Source organism: Mytilus galloprovincialis, chromosome 12 (assembly GCF_965363235.1).
Source record: "Mytilus galloprovincialis chromosome 12, xbMytGall1.hap1.1, whole genome shotgun sequence".
Lineage (NCBI taxonomy): Eukaryota > Metazoa > Mollusca > Bivalvia > Mytilida > Mytilidae > Mytilus > Mytilus galloprovincialis.
The window spans coordinates 61,527,712-61,552,312 of NC_134849.1; the positions used below are offsets into that span (position 1 = coordinate 61,527,712).

At 32.2% G+C, this 24,601-nt stretch overlaps 1 long non-coding RNA gene across 1 annotated transcript; it reads left to right on the forward strand.

Moving 5' to 3' along the window:
- The first annotated feature begins 12,073 nt into the window (after window positions 1-12,073).
- Window positions 12,074-15,045, forward strand: LOC143055681 (uncharacterized). Its single transcript, XR_012972128.1, has 2 exons — window positions 12,074-12,134; window positions 14,809-15,045. It is a non-coding gene; the product is annotated as an uncharacterized LOC143055681 (long non-coding RNA).
- Window positions 15,046-24,601: the final 9,556 nt, after the last annotated feature.

Sequence of the window (24,601 nt, forward strand, 5' to 3'; positions counted from 1 at the left end):
GTTTGTTGTTGTGGTTTCTGTCGAGCCTTCCACTTTTGTCGCAGAAAGCTCGACATAGGCGGCTGTGGCTACGGCAGCTGCAGCGTTAGCTTACTTCTTAAAAGCTTTATACTTTAGAAGGTGGAAGACTTGGATGCTTCATACTTTGTATATAGATGCCTCATGTTACGAAGTTTCCATCAGTCACATATCCAATGTCCTTGACCTCATTTTCATGCTTCAGGGACTACTTGAAAAGATAGATTTTTTGTAATGTTCAATTCTCTCTTATTATAAGTAATAGGATAACTATATTTGGTATGTGCGTAGCTTGCAAGGTCCTCATGCCCGTCAGACAGTTTTCACTTGACCACGACCTCATTTCATGGATCAGTGAACAAGGTTAAGTTTTGGTTGTCAAGTCCATATCTCAGATACTATAAGCAATAGGTCTAGTATATTCGGTGTATGGAAGGACTGTAAGGTGTACATGTCCAACTGGCAGGTGTCATCTGACCTTGACCTCATTTTCATGGTTTAGTGGTTATAGTTAAGTTTTTGTGTTTTAGTCTGTTTTTCTTATACTGTATGCCATAGGTCTACTATATTTGGTGTATGGCATGAGTGTAAGGTGTACATGTCTAGCTAGCAGGCTTCATCTGACATTGATCTCATTTTCATGGTTCAGTGGTCAAAGTTAAGTTTTTGAGTTTGTTTGTTTTTTCTAATACTTTATGCAATAGGTCAACTATATTTGGTGTATGGAAATATTTTATGATCTATATGTCACTCACACAGGTTTTATTTGACCTTGACCTCATTTTCTCGGTTCATTGCTCAGTGTTAAAGTTTTGTGTTTTGGTCTGTTTTTCTTAAACTGTAAGCAATAGGTCAACTATATTTGTTGTATGGAAGAATTGTTAGCTGTTCATGTCTGTCTGGCATGGTTTATCTGACCTTGACCTGATTTTCATGGTTCATTGGTCAATGTTAAGTTTTTTTGGTTAATGTTAAGTTTATGTGACAGTTGTAATAAAGCTTTATATTTAGGACTATCAACATACCGGGTAATATCAATGACTAGGAAAGAAGGCGAGACATTTTAGCGTGTGCACTATTGTATAACATATTATATAGATCTGACCAGTTATAACAAGAGGAGATGTGATCAGAATAAGTGAATCATAGATATAAGTTAACTATAGTTTGTTGTGTTGGTTTTATAACATATACTATAGATCTAACCAGTCATAACAAGAGGATGTAAGATCAACACCAGTGAATCCTAGATACAAGTTAAATTGAAAATTAAAATGGGGAATTTGTCAAAAAGAAAACAACCCAACCAAAGGCCACCAATAGGTTCTTCAGACAACACAGCGAGAAAATTCTGCACACTGAGGCGGGCTTCTTTGAAAAGTTTGAGATCTCCCTTAAGGAAAAGATGTTCTATAATAGAACCTGTGACACATATTTTTTGTTTCGCCTTGAGTAAAAGCAAGACTCAGAGATGGTGTTTCTGATGGTGTCAACAATCTTTACAAGCTAAATATTTAGTCATGTGAAAGGGGAATCAAAATAGTAAATGCATGATACTTTGTATGCTGTTTACAAGAATTTGCAGTTTCATTTCCTTGGGGATTTTTTTGCCACATTCCATTCATTCTTGGTCTATTGACTTAAAAAAAAATAGTTATCACTTATCAGCCGAAGGCCACCAATGGGTCTTCAATGTAGCGAGAAACTCCCGTACCCGTAGTCGTCCTTCAGCTGGCCCCTTAAAAAAAGTGTATACTAGTACAGTGATAATGGACGTCATACTAAACTCCGAATTATACACAAGAAATTAAAATTAAAAATCATACAAGACTAACAAAGGCCAGAGGCTCCTGACTTGGGACAGGCGCATAATTGGGTTAAACATGTTTATGAGATCTCAACCCTCCCTCTATACCTTTAGCTAATCTGAGACTACTATAACACAGTTATAGTAGTCTCAGAGCCAATGTAGAAAAGTAAACGCATAACAATACGCACATTAAAATTCAGTTCAAGAGAAGTCCGAGTCCAACCGATTGAAAGATTATGTCTTAATCATATGAAAATTAGGCACAATCCCTCCCATTAGGGGTTTAGTATCATACTATCATAAAATATATGAGAAGAACATAACCCTTGTCATGCCAACAACTGTTTTTTTTTTTTAAATAAATGTGTTTAGTTCCGATGCAAAGACCCTATAAGTGAATCAATATTAAAGCCAAAATATGCAATCTTTAATGACCTGACAACAGTATCGTAACTATATCACTTCTTAATAAGTCTGTTTAAAGGTTTTTAAGCTTTTGAGGTGAATACTGACAGTTTTGTGCTTTGTAAAGAATATTACCATAAAAAATTGGATGTGAAATACCTGAACGTAAAAGATGTCTGCATGTTGAGTTATATTTACGAATGATTTCCTTATACCGATGATAAAATTTAGTAAATGTTTTGACTAGTTTGCGATCTTCTACTTCAAAAATAAATCACCTTAGCTGTATTTGGCGAAACTTGTAGGAATTTTTGGTCCTCAATGATTTTCAACTTCCTACTTTTTTTACCTTTTAATTTTTGTTTTAATCAGCTTCACCAATGAGTCTTTTGTAAACGAAACGCACATCTGGCGCAAATACAAAATTCAATCCTGGTATCCATGATGGGTTTGATATTTATTTGGCACTGGCAACGGTTACATTGAAATGTAACAAAAAATATTATTGCTACATTGGAGACTAATTGCCGGAATGCAGGGTTGGGTAAGGAACAGATTAATTACGAATGTAACAATAATAAGGGTCTACGGTATCATTGCGTTATTGTTACATTAATTCACTTCAATTTTGGGACTAGTAATCATTGTTAATGTTATCATGATGTATTAAAACAAAACTTGAAATCTTTACTGAATTTTACAATATTGCATACAATTTTTATATTACAGTTCCTGCAAATCCAATATATATTTTTTTGGAAGCATATTGTAGTCCGTAAAATCATTCTTTACTATCGTTTTTTGAAGTTAGGAAACTTTCAATGTCTGTCATGCTTCATGTGAACATATTTTTTTCAAGTACTCTTGCGATCAACGATTTGTATAATTATACAAATCCTTGTTGCAATGTTTATATTTTTGTCCAATCTTTTTGTTGGAAGCATGTGAGATTGTAATATGATTTCATTACCGTCCATTACTGATTTTATATTAACCTAGAATTTCCATATCCAACTTAGTATGGCTTAAAAAGTAAATAAAAAAATCAATTATTGTGAAGGCAATTGGTGTTTATATTTGCCGACATGTTGAAACTGGGGGAATCATTGTTTTCATTTTCAGTTATTTTGTGATTGTAATATCATTCTTATTGCAGAAAAGTATCAAGCAACAAAACTATAGAAGGTTTAAGTTTAATAAATCTAGCGTACATTGAAGTGCATTAATGTAAGAATAACGCAGTTTAACCGTAGTTTCAATAATTATTGTTACATTCGTAATTAGTGTTGTCAAATCGTACAGTTTTGACTAACTGGTTACTCGGATAATCGTTCAACCGATTAACCGATCTACCGGTAGTTTGCGTCGATGGTCGATGGTCGAAGGTCTTATCTATCATGTCTATAGAACCCTGCAAAGTTTTTAATACCACAAATTGAAGATTCTCATTTGGCATTATAAGGCTTGTCTGTGAGGATTCTTGACTAAGCTTGATTTTAATAATCCAATACACCGTGTCTACTGTGGCGTTTGTAAAAGCTTCAGTGAGATTGAAAAAAATATATGATAAACAAGTTGTCTAATTAGTTATCAAAGGTACCAGGATTATAATTTAGTACGCCAGACGCGCGTTTCGTCTACAGTAGACTCATCAGTGACGCTCATATCAAAATATTTATAAAGCCAAACAAGTACAAAGTTGAAGAGCATTGAGGATCCTCTAATTGATTTTATGTTTTTTGAATTAACAATATTATAGCAATCAGTATACAGGACAATTGATCTCTCAAATTAATGACCTCGACGATAATTTTTTTTAATAGAACAAAATTTGAAAACAATTTCAGTACTCATTTATTATAAAGATTATTTGATAATGAATTACACATGCCTATTTTCAATATTGGAACTGCTGTGAACCTGTTTCATGCTCTAGACCAGACATTCACAAAACATGAAATTCCGTGGTCTAATGTCTTTGGTTTCATGTAGACAATTGTAGTGTAGTGAAAGGCAAACACAACTCTGTAATATCACGTATTAGAGAAAGACAGCCACTAGTAATGGGCATGGGCTGTATTTGTCACCTAGCAAATCTGTGTGTAGGGGCAGCTGTGGAGCTGATTCCTCTGTCTGTTGAGGATTTAATCCTTGATTTATATTGCCATTTCAATCAAAGTTCTAAAAGAAAGGAAGAGTATAAGGTATTTCTAGAATTCCTAGACATAGATCCATTAAAGATTATCAAACATGTGAGTACACGATGGCTGTCTCTTAAGAAATGTGTAGATCGTACTCTACACCACTGGCCACTGGCCAGCACTATTATCTTACTTCAAAAGCCACAAGGACGTTGAAAAAGAAGGCCGAATTAAACGAGTTGCAAAACTGCTGGACACCCCTGAAATGAAAATGTATTTTCTTTTTCTGATTGATGTAATGGAACCAATGAATGACTTCAACACAGCATTTCAGGTAACAAATAAAATTCTGGGTCCTTACCCAACACTGTATTCCGATGTGTATATATGATTTGCAAGATAGTTTACCAATTGATACAATCCAAATTTATTTTTCTTTAATTAACACGAGTAAAGCTAATTCCTGTACAAGGGGAAACTTCTCGTCATAGAAATGCGGAAAAATGAAACTGAAACATTGAATAGTAACTAAGTTTTGTTGACGAAAATAAGATTGATATCAATATTATTTCTGTCAATGTTAATATTATTTTATAAGCTTTAAACTTTGTTTAAAAAAAAACAAAAGTAATTAGATTGAGATAAAAAATAATTGACTCTTTGTTGGAAGTACATGTATTTTGAATTACTCTTTGGGGTAGAAGAAGGAGGTATTAGCATGGGAGTTTCCCTTACTACAACTACACTTTACAGCTTACATAGTGGAGAAAACGATTTTTTCGCGGAGACAAAAATAGTTTTAAAAGTCTACAGTTTTATATTTCTGTATGGCACTTTGAATACAATAATGTTGGACACCAGATTCAGTGATACAGTCACAAGTCTTTTTCATACAACATTCACAATTCTTTTCTGCGGACAATCACGAGTACTTTCCCTTTTGACATTCACATGTCCTTTACTAGTGACAGTCACAAATCTTTTCAACGGTGATAGTCACAAGTCTTTTCCATAGTGACGATCACATGTCGTTTCCGTAGTCCGTTTGGCAGTCACATGTCTTTTCCCTACTAACAGTCAAAAGTCATTTACCATGAGACAGTCACAAGTAATCTTTTCAATGGTGACATTCCGGCACAATTAATCTTTTCCGTGGTGACACTCATAATCTTCTTTCCCTGGTCACGATTTAAAAACTTTTCCTGGTGACAATTGTTAGTCTTTCCCCGGTAACAGTCATAAGTCTGTTCATAGTTGACAGTCCGAATTTGCTTTCCAATTCAATACCATGTACTACATGTTTGGAAAGGAGGTGGCACAAGTATTACAAGGTGAATTATTTAATGGTAGTAACTTTTCCAGAAACTCAACACATTTCTATGTATTGCTCCATCGAAACTATTCCAGAAACTCAATAGCTTTCTACCTATATATCATTCCATCGATATTTTCCTTTTTTCCGTTAAAAAGAGTGAAGAGAAACCCAATAAAATCAATGAACACTGTTTGTTTTAGTCTTATTAAAAATCGAGAGTGGCCCAGAAGGACAATTGAGCTCTTCCTGCTCCGCATATAAATTCCGTCGTGTTACTCTTAGAATAAAGTAATCAGTCAGTTACAAAGAGTAAGACGTGATAAAAAAAACCTTGATTCATGTTTATTATCTACATCGAAGACTAGATACGAGTGTCCCGGATGGACAAGTTGTTTCAGCTTCACATTTGAATCCCGTCGTGTTACTCTTAAACTTTATTTATCAGCCATACCCCTTGAGTAGACATCTTACGATATGTATTTGATAAATGTCTTTGGCCTAACCATACGATGTCACCAAACATAACATTCTTTCATAAATATTTATTCTCTAGCCCAAAGAATTGATCGAATCTGAAAGTTTGAAATGAAATAACGTTTTAGTGGACAAATGTTAAACATTTTTTTTACTGATATGCATTAGCCCTATATAATGTATATTGTTTCTCAAAATTACATAAAATCATAAACGAAAAGAATGTATCGAACGCCAACCCCCCTCCCCATTTCTACACACAACCCATATTTCCCCCTTACTATACATATAAATCCACGTACAATCCTTTGTTTGTCAGTACTTTTATTATTGTTTAGTTTTACCTACACATTTTCTCTTCTTGTGTTAATTGCTAATATAATTTTACCTGAAACTGGGACCTTTTAAGCAACAAGACTGTTTTCTTACATGCTGCTCAGAAAGGTTAATACGACTAGTTATATGAAAGCATCATGATATTTTTCCTCACTATGTTAAGACTTTTAAAAAAGTAACTAAAGGGACTTTTCAGTTGACAAATTGAAAGTTTAAAATTGTAATATTCCTTAATAAAGGCAACAATAGTATACCGCTGTTCGAAATTCAGAAATCGATTGAGAAAAAAAAATCCGGGTTGCAAACTAAAACTGAGGGAAACACATCAAATATTAGAGGAGAACTAAGACACAACAAAAACACAACATTGAAATGTTACAACTTATAGCATCGTAAACATGGTAAAAAACATCAATTTACCGACTTTGGTATCAAATCACTGTATTGTAATCCGTTCATTGTTCTATATGAATATAGCAACACTACTCATGTTACGACAACTAGATAAAACAGTGACTTGATGATGTACCGTTAAGTATGAATACTATGGTTTCGAAGTGTTTTTATGCCCCACCTACGATAGTAGAGGGGCATTATGTTTTCTGGTCTGTGGCTCCGTTCGTTCGTTCGTTCGTTCGTCCGTCCGTCCGTCCGTCCGTTCGTTCGTTCGTCCCGCTTCAGGTTAAAGTTTTTGGTCAAGGTAGTTTTTGATGAAATTGAAGTCCAATCAACTTGAAACTTAGTACACATGTTCCCTATAGTATAATCTTTCTAATTTTAATGCCAAATTAGATATTTACCCAATTTCAAAGTCCATAAAACATGGAAAATGATAGTGCGAGTGGGGCATCCGTGTACTTTGGACACATTCTTGTTTTCATATAAATGAATGTGAGGTATGCGTAAATGACATCAAACCAACGACACAAAATATGATATGAACAAAGGTCTTCGACAGTAGACATTCATTTTCTTATTCTATGTTCGTCTTAATTTAATAACAGAAGCAAAGTTACAAGACAAATCCACAGTGCATTCATAAAACATACACAGAGGCATAAACATTTCTGTTTGATTTCAAAGGTTTCTCATCTAAATGAAAATGTGTAATAAGTTTCATGTCGGTTTGACCAAATTAAGGTAGTTCCCTCCAAAAAAGATTCAATATGTCCTCGGAATACATATAGTCAAACGTGTAAAGTAATGGGCAGGTACCAGTATATAGTGTGAGCAAAACTCAATGGTAAACTTTAGCCTGAAAAAAATGTACCAATTTTAAACTATCACATGTATAATCATGTTCACTGAACCAGGTAATCGGGTTCAAAAGCTACATCAGCAAAATGATATGAAAATTGTCCTGAATATCAAGTGGATGTGACCACACCTTCGTGATGAAATACTTGAAACACAAATCTTAAGCCAAGACGGGACACACTATCAAACGGACACACGGACATGAGAACAGTCCCCCTTTTTATATAATGCCGGCATTGTAAAAAATGTTACAACAATTATAAGCTCTTCATTACTTCAGATAGGAGATATGACGTATACAGTTTGGTTTCTGCTTGGTATAATGTCAAAAGTTTATATATCTGTCTTCAATACTAAACTTATGTATTATTATTGAATTATATTTTCGTCATTCATAAGGAGATGTATACTAATATCATTTCTGTGTTTTCTGTCACATGGTTTTCATTTATATTTAATCAACCAATAGCTAAAGTTCAAGTAGTCTTCAATTGTTTTTGAAATTGAGAAAGTATTTTTAGAAAAGTGGTCAAGGAGCCCATTTTGTTTCTGTAATTTTCTGTTTGCACTATTTTGCTATTCTTTATTTTGTTTGAAATATTTTCTCTTTCATTTTTTTCAGTAGGTTTTGCCAATCAGTCTTTATTCTGTATACCCCACACACTTTCAAAGTATCTCGTGGTTTCAAGTGTCTTCTGTCACGTGGTTTTCATTTATATTTGATTCAAACAATTGTCAAAGGTCAAGTATTCTATACAATTGTTTTCAAATTATTAAAGTACTTTGTAGGCAAACAAATGTAAAAGATTATTTCCTAATCAATTAAAATTTCTCCTGTTAGAAGTTTCACATTGTTTGACAAGGTTCAATATATACTAGGCAAACAAAGAAACGTTACACGCTTATAAGATCATTTAAATTTTTTATAACAAAAAAATGAATACAAAAAAATAATGGAATAGTTAGCTAACATAATTTTGAATAGAACAATAACAAGTTTTCTTTATTGAAAACAATATTGCACATTTTCGGACAATTTTAACAGGACGTTTTGGTTGCTGTCCCGTTGGTAAAAAGCCAAGTTTCAAGTCTGTTTTTTTTTATATATAAATCTCTCTTAAGAATATCGGTAGTTGTTCTGTGCATTAAAGGCAAAGGTATGATTTAGAGCATGTCGAAAAAAAATATATCATAAAGAAATGCATGTACATGCCCCAAATCAAACAGCAGTTACATTAGGACAAGTTGGTATGCAATTGATGTTATCTACTTTTTTGTGTAAACCATGTACAAATGTACTTAGAAAAAAGAAGTAAAATTATTTTGATGTCGCTATATAATGATTAGGATACCTGTATATATATAAAAAAAAATAAGAAAATATGGTATGATTGTTAATGAGACAACTTTTCACAAGAGACCAAATGAGATAAAAATAATAACTATAGATCACTGTACGGCACTCAAAAATGAGAGGAGTCCATACCACAAAGTCACTCAACTCTGAATAGCCCTGAAATTACAAATGTAATACCATTCAAACGATAAAAAGAGCGACATAATTCATGTATAAAAATATTGAACGAAACACAAAAATTAAATAAACTTTAGTTGCAGTACACCAACTATCCATTTGGACCTACGGATTACCAATGACTTATATTAATTCCGTTTTTTTAGCCATGCTAGCTTCAAATTGACCCGATATATGACCGTACAGTACAATAATAAACGAAACACACATCGCTTGGAATAGAGTAGATCAATTTTGGGACGATTTAGAGCTTTGAAAATTGCAAAGTTACTGTTTAATTTTAATTAGCATGGTCGTTCTCTGGTGAAATGCACATGTCTTTACCTTGGTGACTGTCGAACAGAACCAATCATTCATTGCTTTTACTCATTTATTCCGCGTGCTTAGCAGGGAGGTGTTACAAGTATTTCGATGTGTACTCGTTAAGATTAATTGTAACTTTTTTACCATTTTTTTTAACATCACCAAATACAGAAACCTTGGTTACATGTATATGTTTATTCTCCAATCAAAAGATTTTACTTGTGTTGAGGTATGAAATAAATACGTTATGAGAACGAATGATAAACCAGTTGTTTTTACCGAGAGGCAACATGGAATGAAAAAAGCACGAAATAACACTGCAAACTAAAGGAAAAACAGCATGCAACTTCACTAAGGTGAACCAATGTGCTCCAGGAAGAAACAATGGTGCCTTTGTAATACATTTATCGCGTACAAACCTACAGTTATATTCACTTTATTATAGCTGTATAGGTAGTCCGAGAGGAAAAAAAGTGCCCAACAATATTTCTCAAAATTACATGAAAACTATGTATCGAAACATCTTCCTTTTTCTCTTTAATATAAATATAATAAAATTGAGAATGGAAATGGGGAATGTGTCAAGGAGACAACAACCCGACCAAATAAAAAACAACAGCAGAGGGTCACCAACAGGTCTTCAATGTAGCGAGAAATTCCCGCACCCGGAGGCGTCCTTCAGCTGACCCCTAAACAAATATATACTAGTCCAGTGATAATGAACGCCATACTAATTTCCAAATTGTACACAAGAAACTAAAATTAAAATAATACAAGACTAACAAAGGCTAGAGGCTCCTGACTTGGGACAGGCACAAACATGCGGCGGGGTTAAACAAGTATACTCCTGTGTGCCTGACGAGTACCGGGCGCTATGTATTGACAGATCAAAAAATAAATCTAGAGCTCGAGTTAAGTGTACGTCAGTGCTTTTATTATTGTCTCGTTTTCACTACATATTTTATCTTCCTGTGTTCATAATAAATCGAGATGAGATCTTTTGAGGCAGCAAGGTAATGTTCTAACGTACTACTAATAAAAAGGTGAATATTATGATTAATTATATAACAGTATGATATTTGTCCTTCCATATGCTATATTTGTATAAAAAATGCTAAGTTGAAAGGCCTGTTCAAACAATGGGAACATTATTTTTAGATATAATATTTCTATAGTTAGATTAAACATTAGAAGGATCATAAAATGAATTTCAATTGATGTCAATGACAAAACAAAATATTAGAATTGAAAAGTCGACCGGGAAATTTAATTGACGACACTGTGCCAGCAATGGTTATTTTGAAATAAGTATTCCAAAACACTAAGAGACCAGGTAAACACATTTTTGTAAAATGTAAAGAAAATTATTGTTGATTACTTGATAAGTATATAGTGTATATCAAAATTAGCACTAGTGTACAACAATTAATATAAACACACAGGTAAAGAATCAATTCTTTTGCAGAAGCCTCTCCTGTACAGGAGTGGGGGAATTAAGGTTTCAGCTGTATGCTTATAGTTTGGACAAAATGCTTAACCCTATCATAAACTGGTAATGTATACATGCTTGATAAGATAATTTTTCAGTTAACAAAATTTGTTGAACACAAATAAAAGGATGATTCATGGACTAGCGGAAACCTCTACTCATTGAAACATATACAAAGCGGATGTCAAAATTAAAACTTAAACTTTGAACTGTCTTGTTATTCTACATCTTTAAAACGGAAATTTATAATTTAAACTCAACATCATATCAATCATATCAATTTTAAAGAAAAATCTATGCATTGGTAATTAAAAATTTGATTATTTTATGACAATTAGAAGAATTTTTTAGTGGATTTTAAATGCTTTTAATACAATTGTGCATTTTTTGGTTTAAAAGATTCACTCCGGAATTACAAATGTAGTAATATTTCAGAAAATAAAACAGACAAATAAAATAATTGGGCACCGGAAGGGTAAAGCAACAGTTCTATCTTCACATGGGAATCCCGTTGTTTTACTCTTAATATACATTGATCAGTCGGTTTTATTGATTACGTGTCTAACAATAGGGACTTGATAATGTCTCTTGTCCCTAAGACGTCACCAAACACAAACATTTGGTACATGCTAATGTTCCAACGCGAAGACTAGATCGAGTTTAAAAGTTAAAAATTAAAATAAATGCTCACCAGAATTTATGTTTATAAAAGCTGTTTACGTTGACAAAAAGAGATCTCTTGTTTATAATCTTACTAGTTCTACAATATTTATAAGAATTACAAATATCATATACCAACACCATGTATCGAACCCTTCTCCCCTTCCATTTCCACTTTTATATCAAGTCAAATACAATTGTTTGTACTTGAAGCATGCCAAGCAGTATGGGCGTAAACAGACCAAGAAATAAAGTAAGAGTTAACAGTACGTCAGTACTTTTATTGTTGTCTCGTTTTCACTACATATATGATCTCTTCCTGTTTTCATTACTAATCGAGTTGAGGCCTTTCAAGGTAGCAAGGCAATTTTTCTAACGTACTGCTGAGAAAGGTAAATATGATTAGTTTTATGACCCTGATGATAGCATAATAATTTTCCTTAATAATTATTATGACAAAATATTGTTTTTTAACTTTTAAGAAATATGATTGACTGTCTTTTCAAACCGTTGGAAAATTGGAATTTTCAAAATATATGACTTTCAAATAATTTTACTGAAAGACATAACAAAGAACGGTCGTTACACAAAATTGTAAAGCTAATATCAACGAGTTACATAATATAATGCTCGAAAAGTTAGAGATAATACCAAGGGACAAATCGAAAATTCAATAAAAACATCCTTACAGTGGTCATGGTGGCCATTTATTAAAAAACGACGAAAAGACAATTAGAAATAGCAATACAATGCACATACAAGTTTAAGCTTTCTTGAATTCGGAGGACTGCTTTGCTATATTATAATATGTATTAAACGTAATTCTAAAACACACCCACGAAATCACGGTCATTTAGTGCGTGATGGAAAGTATGTAAACTGTTGAAGAATGAAAACAAGATTTTAAGATTAAAGAATTCTAGGGAAGGTATCAAATGTATTAGCCTTTGAGTGCCATGGTGTCATAGCTAATTTTTTTTTAGCCCTCCCTTTTTCCCAAAGTCCGTTATTGTTCAATTTCGGGTTTTCTGCATACCATGAACATACATATACTAAAAAGAAAGTGTATTTGCTATTTACTACCATATCCAAGTTTACTTACTAACCACGGCAGTCACTGATATATATGATATAGAGACTATCTATATAATATATCAATGACCGCCGTGGATAAACTTGAAATTGATAGCAAATAGCAAATACACTTTATTTATAGTATAAGTATGATCAATGAAACAGAAAAACGAGACAACAGTTCCAAAGTTCTAAGACAATTTTAAGACAACCCTGAACGGAACTCTTGTCTATGACCTCGAAGTCTCGCTGATGACGCTAACACTATCCGGACGTTTTCCTCCCAAAATAACCCAAACTGAATAATCATAAGCAAAGAAGACAAATGCGATTATGCTAGGTACCTTTAGGATACAGAGTCATAATGGTAAATTAATTGTGTAAGGAAGAGAAGCGACACACAAATTGAGGTCTTCTCGTTTAATATGTAGATGTATACATGTGGTTTTTGATCTAGCATTGGGATTTTTGTATTTTAAGATATTGATTGATATACAGTATATTGGATTGACTTGAAGATCTTGAAGACTTGCGTTCTAAATTCATGCGTTAAAAAAATGTTCACTTTACTTGTTGAAAACATTTACAAATAGACACGACTCTGGAGGTGTGCCTAGATTGACGGAAGTTATAAAATGCAGATAGAACAGTTTAAGAACATTGGTTTTTTTAGAACAAATTGTACATAATGCAGTTAAACAAAGCTTATAAACACGCATTAAGAATTGATATTTTATATTGAGTTTCAGTGAGCAATATATGCATATTAAAACGTACGAGAATTATTGACAGTTGATCGGAACTGTAATACACATAGTTAATTTTCCGGCATTTGATTCTTTACAAGATGGCGTGTATGTCGATTGAAAATAATAGCTCTGCACCATGATGCTAAATTTTAATCAACATGTTTTGAGTCCCATTAAAATATCTGAAGTACTCCACGTGTGAATCCTGTAGTGTTACTCTCAAAAGATAACAAACAGTCATGTACATTGCTTTGTTATCTTGCAATATCGATTTTGTAAATGTCACTTGTTTATCATATATCACCAAAGAGAGAAACAAAAACAGCATGAACCAAACTTGAGGTGCCCCATAAAGAGGTTAAAATGGTGCCTTAATAATACATGTATAGCGTACAAACCCTGAATTTATGTTTCTGTATACGTAGACTTAATTAGAAATAAAAAGAAATAGGGATATTTTTATGATCCCACTAGACCTACAATATTTCTCATATTTACTAAAATGATATACGATAACAACGAACCCTCTTCCTTTTTTGATTTCAAATAAAGTTAAGTACAATTGTTTTTGCCGAATGTAAGAAGTGCTAAGCGATACATGTAGACAGACCATGAAATAAAACAAGAGCTTTGGCGTTTTACGAGTTAACAATACTTCAGTGCTGTTATTATTGTTTCGTTTTCACTACATATTTCTCTTCCTGTGTTCATTACTAATCGATAAGAGGCACTTTGAGGCATTGAGGCAATCTATCGAACGTACTGCTCATAAAGGACAATTTGATTAGTTATATACATGTAGCAGTTTGATAATCTACCTTCACTATGTGAAGATTTGTTCCCAACTTAAACAAAAATATTTCAATGCAAACCCTTGAGAAAATCAGTTTTTTTATATGATATTTTTAAACATTTTTATAGATCGAAAAACATCAGAAGGATCATAAAACGAGTTTCTATTGATATCATTGACAAAAAATACATAGATTAACATGATTTCAAAAAATGCATTACCAATGAAAGGTCGACCGGGAGATTTGATTAACAACAATGTGTCAAATTTGGTTATTTTGAGAGTTTTTTTAAATTTCCCAACCCCAAAAAGACCAGGTATATATAAAAAATTAAATTATAAATCAAAGTATTGTTTATTACTTATACACGCAAGTATATAGTATATATCCAAATTAGCGTACATCAATTATAATGTAAACACACAGGTAAAAAATTAAATCTTTTGTAGACGCTTGTCCTGTCTCGGAATGGGCGATCAAGCTTTCAGCTTTATGCTTATAGTTGGGACAAAATACTCAAATAAACCCTGTCATATACTAGTATGGTATAAACACTTGATATGATAATTTGTCAGCTAACAAAATTTGTTGAACACAGGAAAAAGGATGATTCATGGACTAGCGGAAACCTCTACTCATGGAAACATATACAAAGCGGATGTCAAAATTAAAACTTAAACTTTGAACTGTTTTGTTATTCTACATCTTTAAAACGGAAATTTATAATTTCAACTCAACATCATATCAATCATATCAAATTTAAAGAAAAATCTATGCATTAGTGATTTAAAGTTTGATTATTTTATGACAATTATAAGAATTTTTTAGTGGATTTTAAATGCTTGTAATACAATTGTGCATTTTTTGGTTTAAAAGATTCACTCCGGAATTACAAATGTAGTAATATTTCAGAAAATAAAACAGACAAATAAAATAATCGGGCACCGGAAGGGTAAAGCAACAGTTCTATCTTCACATGGGAATCCCGTTGTTTTACTCTTAATATACATTGATCAGTCGGTTTTATTGATTACGTGTCTAACAATAGGGACTTGATAATGTCTCTTGTCCCTAAGACATCACCAAACACAAACATTTGGTACATGCTAATGTTCCAACGCGAAGACTAGATCGAGTTTAAAAGTTAAAAATTAAAACAAATGCTGACCAGAATTTATGTTTATAAAAGCTGTTTACGTTGACAAAAAGAGATCTCTTGTTTATAATCTCACTAGTTCTACAATATTTATAAGAATTACAAATATCATATACCAACACCATGTATCGAACCCTTCTCCCCTTCCATTTCCACTTTTATATCAAGTCAAATACAATTGTTTGTACTTGAAGCATGCCAAGCAGTATGGGCGTAAACAGACCAAGAAATAAAGTAAGAGTTAACAGTACGTCAGTACTTTTATTGTTGTCTCGTTTTCACTACATATGATCTCTTCCTGTTTTCATTACTAATCGAGTTGAGGCCTTTCAAGGTAGCAAGGCAATTTTTCTAACGTACTGCTGAGAAAGGTAAATATGATTAGTTTTATGACCCTGATGATAGCATAATAATTTTCCTTAATAATTATTATGACAAAATATTGTTTTTTAACTTTTAAGAAATATGATTGACTGTCTTTTCAAACCGTTGGAAAATTGGAATTTTCAAAATATATGACTTTCAAATAATTTTATTGAAAGACATAACAAAGAGAGGTCGTTACACAAAATTGTAAAGCTAATATCAACGAGTTACATAATATAATGCTCGAAAAGTTAGAGATAATACCAAGGGACAAATCGAAAATTCAATAAAAACATCCTTACAGTGGTCATGGTGGCCATTTATTAAAAAACGACGAAAAGACAATTAGAAATAGCAATACAATGCACATACAAGTTTAAGCTTTCTTGAATTCGGAGGACTGCTTTGCTATATTATAATATGTATTAAACGTAATTCTAAAACACACCCACGAAATCACGGTCATTTAGTGCGTGATGGAAAGTATGTAAACTGTTGAAGAATGAAAACAAGATTTTAAGATTAAAGAATTCTAGGGAAGGTATCAAATGTATTAGCCTTTGGGTGCCATGGTGTCATAGCTAATTTTTTTTTAGCCCTCCCCTTTTCCCAAAGTCCGTTATTGTTCAATTTCGGGTTTTCTGCATACCATGAACATACATATACTAAAAAGAAAGTGCATTTGCTATTTACTACCATATCCAAGTTTACTTACTAACCACGGCAGTCACTGATATATGATATAGAGACTATCTATATAATATATCAATGACCGCCGTGGATAAACTTGAAATTGATAGCAAATAGCAAATACACTTTATTTATAGTATAAGTATGATCAATGAAACAGAAAAACGAGACAACAGTTCCAAAGTACTAAGACACTTTTAAGACAACCCTGAACGGAACTCTTGTCTATGACCTCGAAGTCTCGCTGATGACGCTAACACTATCCGGACGTTTTCCTCCCAAAATAACCCAAACTGAATAATCATAAGCAAAGAAGACAAATGCGATTATGCTAGGTACCTTTAGGATACAGAGTCATAATGGTAAATTAATTGTGTAAGGAAGAGAAGCGACACACAAATTGAGGTCTTCTCGTTTAATATGTAGATGTATACACGTGGTTTTTGATCTAGCATTGGGATTTTTGTATTTTAAGATATTGATTGATATACAGTATATTGGATTTACTTGAAGATCTTGAAGACTTGCGTTCTAAATTCATGCGTTAAAAAAATGTTCACTTTACTTGTTGAAAACATTTACAAATAGACACGACTCTGGAGGTGTGCCTAGATTGACGGAAGTTATAAAATGCAGATAGAACAGTTTAAGAACATTGGTTTTTTTAGAACAAATTGTACATAATGCAGTTAAACAAAGCTTATAAACACGCATTAAGAATTGATATTTTATATTGAGTTTCAGTGAGCAATATATGCATATTAAAACGTACGAGAATTATTGACAGTTGATCGGAACTAAATATCTGAAGTACTCCACGTGTGAATCCTGTAGTGTTACTCTCAAAAGATAACAAACAGTCATGTACATTGCTTTGTTATCTTGCAATATCGATTTTGTAAATGTCACTTGTTTATCATATATCACCAAAGAGAGAAACAAAAACAGCATGAACCAAACTTGAGGTGCCCCATAAAGAGGTTAAAATGGTGCCTAAATAATACATGTATAGCGTACAAACCTACATTTATGTTTATGTATACGTAGACTTAGTTAGAAATAAAAAGAAATAGGGATATTTTTTATGATCCCACTAGACCTACAATATTTCTCAAAATTACCAAAATGATATACGATAACAACGAACCCTCTTCCTTTTTTATTTAAAATAAAGTTAAGTACAATTGTTTGTGCCGAATGTAAGAAGTGCTAAGCGATACACGTAGACAGACCATGAAATAAAACAAGAGCTTTGGCGGTTTACACGTTAACAATACTTCAGTGCTGTTATTGTTGTTTCGTTTTCACTACATATTTCTCTTCCTGTGTTCATTACTAATCGATAAGAGGCACTTTGAGGCATTGAGGCAATCTTTCGAACGTACTGCTCATAAAGGACAATTTGATTAGTTATATACATATAGCAGTTTGATAATTTACCTTCACTATGTGAAGATTTGTTCCCAACTTAAACAAAAATATTTCAATGCAAACCCTTGAGAAAATCAGTTTTTTATATGATATTTTGAAACATTTTTATAGATCGAAAAACATCAGAAGGATCATAAAACGAATTTCTATTGATATCATTGACAAAAAATACATAGATTAACATGATTTTAAAAAATGCATTACCAATGAAAGGTCGACCGGGAGATTTGATTAACAACAATGTGTCAAATTTGGTTATTTTGAGAGTTTTTTAAATTTCCCAACCCCAAAAAGACCAGGTATATAGTAAAGTATTGTTTATTACTTATACACGCAAGTATATAGTATATATCCAAATAAGGGTACATCAATTATAATGTAAACACACAGGTAAAAAATTAAATGTTTTGTAGACGCTTGTCCTGTCTCGGAATGGGCGATCAAGCTTTCAGCTTTATGCTTATAGTTGGGACAAAATACTCAAATAAACCCTGTCATATACTAGTATGGTATAAACACGTGATATGATAATTTGTCAGCTAACAAAATTTGTTGAACACAGGAAAAAGGATGATTCATGGACTAGCGGAAACCTCTACTCATGGAAACATATACAAAGCGGATGTCAAAATTAAAACTTAAACTTTGAACTGTTTTGTTATTCTACATCTTTAAAACGGAAATTTATAATTTCAACTCAACATCATATCAATCATATCAAATTTAAAGAAAAATCTATGCATTAGTGATTTAAAGTTTGATTATTTTATGACAATTATAAGAATTATAAGAAAAAAATGCTATATTTGTATAAAAAAATGCTAAGTTGAAAGGCCTGTTCAAACAATGGGAACATTATTTTTAGATATAATATTTCTATAGTTAGATTAAACATTAGAAGGATCATAAAATGAATTTCAATTGATGTCAATGACAAAAAAAATATTAGAATTGAAAAGTCGACCGGGAAATTTAATTGACGACACTGTGTCAGCAATGGTTATTTTGAAATAAGTATTCCAAAACACTAAGAGACCAGGCAAACACATTTTTGTAAAATGTAAAGAAAATTATTGTTGATTACTTGATAAGTATATAGTGTATATCAAAATTAGTACTAGTGTACAACAATTAATATAAACACACAGGTAAAGAATCAATTCTTTTGTAGAAGCCTCTCCTGTACAGGAGTGGGGGAATTAAGGTTTCAGCTGTATGCTTATAGTTTGGACAAAATGCTTAACCCTATCATAAACTGGTAATGTATACATGCTTGATAAGATAATTTTTCAGTTAACAAAATTTGTTGAACACAAATAAAAGGATGATTCATGGACTAGCGGAAACCTCTACTCATTGAAACATATACAAAGCGGATGTCAAAATTAAAACTTAAACTTTGAACTGTCTTGTTATTCTACATCTTTAAAACGGAAATTTATAATTTAAACTCAACATCATATCAATCATATCAATTTTAAAGAAAAATCTATGCATTGGTAATTAAAAATTTGATTATTTTATGACAATTAGAAGAATTTCTTAGTGGATTTTAAATGCTTGTAATACAATTGTGCATTTTTTGGTTTAAAAGATTCACTCCGGAATTACAAATGTAGTAATATTTCAGAAAATAAAACAGACAAATAAAATAATCGGGCACCGGAAGGGTAAAGCAACAGTTCTATCTTCACATGGGAATCCCGTTGTTTTACTCTTAATATACATTGATCAGTCGGTTTTATTGATTACGTGTCTAACAATAGGGACTTGATAATGTCTCTTGTCCCTAAGACATCACCAAACACAAACATTTGGTACATGCTAATGTTCCAACGCGAAGACTAGATCGAGTTTAAAAGTTAAAAATTAAAATAAATGCTCACCAGAATTTATGTTTATAAAAGCTGTTTACGTTGACAAAAAGAGATCTCTTGTTTATAATCTCACTAGTTCTACAATATTTATAAGAATTACAGATATCATATACCAACACCATGTATCGAACCCTTCTCCCCTTCCATTTCCACTTTTATATCAAGTCAAATACAATTGTTTGTACTTGAAGCATGCCAAGCAGTATGGGCGTAAACAGACCAAGAAATAAAGTAAGAGTTAAGAGTACGTCAGTACTTTTATTGTTGTCTCGTTTTCACTACATATATGATCTCTTCCTGTTTTCATTACTAATCGAGTTGAGGCCTTTCAAGGTAGCAAGGCAATTTTTCTAACGTACTGCTGAGAAAGGTAAATATGATTAGTTTTATGACCCTGGTGATAGCATAATAATGTTCCTTAATAATTATTATGACAAAATATTGTTTTTTAACTTTTAAGAAATATGATTGACTGTCTTTTCAAACCGTTGGAAAATTGGAATTTTCAAAATATATGACTTTCAAATAATTTTATTGAAAGACATAACAAAGAGAGGTCGTTACACAAAATTGTAAAGCTAATATCAACGAGTTACATAATATAATGCTCGAAAAGTTAGAGATAATACCAAGGGACAAATCGAAAATTCAATAAAAACATCCTTACAGTGGTCATGGTGGCCATTTATTAAAAAACGACGAAAAGACAATTAGAAATAGCAATACAATGCACATACAAGTTTAAGCTTTCTTGAATTCGGAGGACTGCTTTGCTATATTATAATGTATTAAACGTAATTCTAAAACACACCCACGAAATCACGGTCATTTAGTGCGTGATGGAAAGTATGTAAACTGTTAAAGAATGAAAACAAGATTTTAAGATTAAAGAATTCTAGGGAAGGTATCAAACGTATTAGCCTGTGAGTGCCATGGTGTCATAGCAAATTTGTTTTTAGCCCTCCCCTTTTCCCAAAGTCCGTTATTGTTCAATTTCGGGTTTTCTGCATACCATGAACATACATATACTAAAAAGAAAGTGCATTTGCTATTTACTACCATATCCAAGTTTACTTACTAACCACGGCAGTCACTGATATATGATATAGAGACTATCTATGTAATATATCAATGACCGCCGTGGATAAACTTGAAATTGATAGCAAATAGCAAATACACTTTATTTATAGTATAAGTATGATCAATGAAACAGAAAAACGAGACAACAGTTCCAAAGTACTAAGACAATTTTAAGACAACCCTGAACGGAACTCTTGTCTATGACCTCGAAGTCTCGCTGATGACGCTAACACTATCCGGACGTTTTCCTCCAAAAATAACCCAAACTGAATAATCATAAGCAAAGAAGACAAATGCGATTATGCTAGGTACCTTTAGGATACAGAGTTATAATGGTAAATTAATTGTGTAAGGAAGAGAAGCGACACACAAATTGAGGTCTTCTCGTTTAATATGTAGATGTATGCATGTGGTTTTTGATCTAGCATTGGGATTTTTGTATTTTAAGATATTGATTGATATACAGTATATTGGATTTACTTGAAGATCTTGAAGACTTGCGTTCTAAATTCATGCGTTAAAAAAATGTTCACTTTACTTGTGAAAACATTTACAAATAGACACGACTCTGGAGGTGTGCCTAGATTGACGGAAGTTATAAAATGCAGATAGAACAGTTTAAGAACATTGGTTTTTTTAGAACAAATTGTACATAATGCAGTTAAACAAAGCTTATAAACACGCATTAAGAATTGATATTTTATATTGAGTTTCAGTGAGCAATATATGCATATTAAAACGTACGAGAATTATTGACAGTTGATCGGAACTGTAATACACATAGTTAATTTTCCGGCATTTGATTCTTTACAAGATGGCGTTTATGTCGATTGAAAATAATAGCTCTGCACCATGATGCTAAATTCTAATCAACATGTTTTGAGTCCCATTAAAATATTTGAAGTACTCCACGTGTGAATCCTGTAGTGTTACTCTCAAAAGATAACAAACAGTCATGTACATTGCTTTGTTATCTTGCAATATCGATTTTGTAAATGTCACTTGTTTATCATATATCACCAAAGAGAGAAACAAAAACAGCATGAACCAAACTTGAGGTGCCCCATAAAGAGGTTAAAATGGTGCCTTAATAATACATGTATAGCGTACAAACCTACATTTATGTTTATGTATACGTAGACTTAGTTAGAAATAAAAAGAAATAGGAATATTTTTTATCATCCCACTAGACCTACAATATTTCTCAAAATTACCAAAATGATATACGATAACAACGAACCCTCTTCCTTTTTTATTTAAAATAAAGTTAAGTACAATTGTTTGTGCCGAATGTAAGAAGTGCTAAGCAATACACGTAGACAGACCATGAAATAAAACAAGAGCTTTGGTGTTTTACGAGTTAACAATACTTCAGTGCTGTTATTATTGTTTCGTTTTCACTACATATTTCTCTTCCTGTGTTTATTACTAATCGATAAGAGGCACTTTGAGGCATTGAGGCAATCTATCGAACGTACTGCTCATCAAGGACACTTTGATTAGTTATATACATGTAGCAGTTTGATAATTTACCTTCACTATGTGAAGATTTGTTCCCAACTTAAACAAAAATATTTCAATGCAAACCCGTGAGAAAATCAGTTTTATATATGATATTTTTAAACATTTTTATAGATCGAAAAACATCAGAAGGATCATAAAACGAATTTCTATTTATATCATTGACAAAAAATACATAGATTAACATGATTTCTAAAATATGCATTATCAATGAAAGGTCGACCGGGAGATTTGATTAACAACAATGTGTCAAATTTGGTTATTTTGAGAGTTTTTTAAATTTCTCAACCCCAAAAAGACCAGGTATATATAAAAAATTAAATTATAAATCAAAGTATTGTTTATTACTTATACACGCAAGTATATAGTAATTATCCAAATTAGCGTACATCAATTATAATGTAAACACACAGGTAAAAAATTAAATCTTTTGTAGACGCTTGTCCTGTCTCGGAATGGGCGATCAAGCTTTCAGCTTTATGGTTATAGTTGGGACAAAATACTCAAATAAACCCTGTCATATACTCAAATAAACCCTGTCATATACTCAAATAAACCCTGTCATATACTAGTATGGTATAAACACTTGATATGATAATTTGTCAGCTAACAAAATTTGTTGAACACAGGAAAAAGGATGATTCATGGACTAGCGGAAACCTCTACTCATGGAAACATATACAAAGCGGATGTCAAAATTAAAACTTAAACTTTGAACTGTTTTGTTATTCTACATCTTTTAAACGGAAATGTTTAATTTAAACTCAACTAACAATTTTAAAGAAAAATGTATGCATTGGTAATTTAAAATTTGATATTTTATTACAATTATAAGAATTTTTTAGTTGATTTTAAATGCTTGTAATACAATTGTGCATTGCTTTGGTTTTAAAAGATTCACTCCGGAATTACAAATGTAGTAATATTACAGAAAATAAAACAGACAAAAAAAAAATTTGAAACAGGGATCGAGTGCTCCTGAATGGTAAAGCAACAGTTCTATCTCCACATTGGAATCCCGTCGTGTTACTCTTAATATACATTGATCAGTCAGTTCTATTGATTTGGTGTTTAAGAATAGGGACTCGATTCATGTCTCTTGTCCCTAAGACCTCCTACACGAAGACTTAACCAATTTTAACAGTTTAAAATAAAAACAAATGCTCACCAGAATTTCTATTTTTATAATAGCTGTTTATGCCGACAAAAAAGAACTCTTTTTTATGATCTCACTAGTTCTACATAATTTATAAGAATTACAAAATTCATATATCAAAACCATGTATCGAACCCTTCTCCACCTTCCATTTCCCCTTTTATATAAAGTCAAATACAATTGTTTGTACTTAAGGAGTGTCGCGCGTATAAGATTTAAGAAAAAAAATAACAAATAATTTAAATTACAAATTTTATTAACTACCTTTAGTAGTTGTTATTTTCTCATATGGTACAAACAGTTATCAAAGGTACCAGGATTATAATTTAGTACGCCAGACGCGCGTTTCGTCTACATAAGTTTCATCAGTGACGCTCATATCAAAATATTTATAAAACCAAACAAGTACAAATTTGAAGAGCATTAAGGATGAAAATTCCAAAAAGTTTTGCCAACTACGGCTAAGGTTATCTATGCCTGGGATAAGAAAATCCTTAGTTTTTCTAAAAATTCAAGGTTTTGTAAACAGGACATTTTTGAAAATGACCACATTGTTGATAGTCATGTCAACACCGAAATGTTGACTACTAGGCTGGTGATACCCTCGGGGACGAAATGTCCACCAGCAGTGGCATCGACCCAGTGGTGTAAATAGTTATCAAAGCTACCAGGATTATAATTTAGTATGCCAATCATTCAAAAAAAATCAATTCTAGTTGTTTCCGGGTGACTTTTAAAATGTAGATATCATTGAAAAAGCTCCAAATTATCTCCCTTAGGTGCAAAAATGCCATTTTTTTGGCATTACAATTGAAATATCTTTTTGACTAATCAGTGATCTATATGATTTATTGTTGTTTTCGAAAAAGCTGTACATAAACTAAATTGTAAAATTTAAGCGATTTCTATAATTTGATTCGATTTTTATTTCGATATTACCGATATGTCTATCATTAGTTCCACAG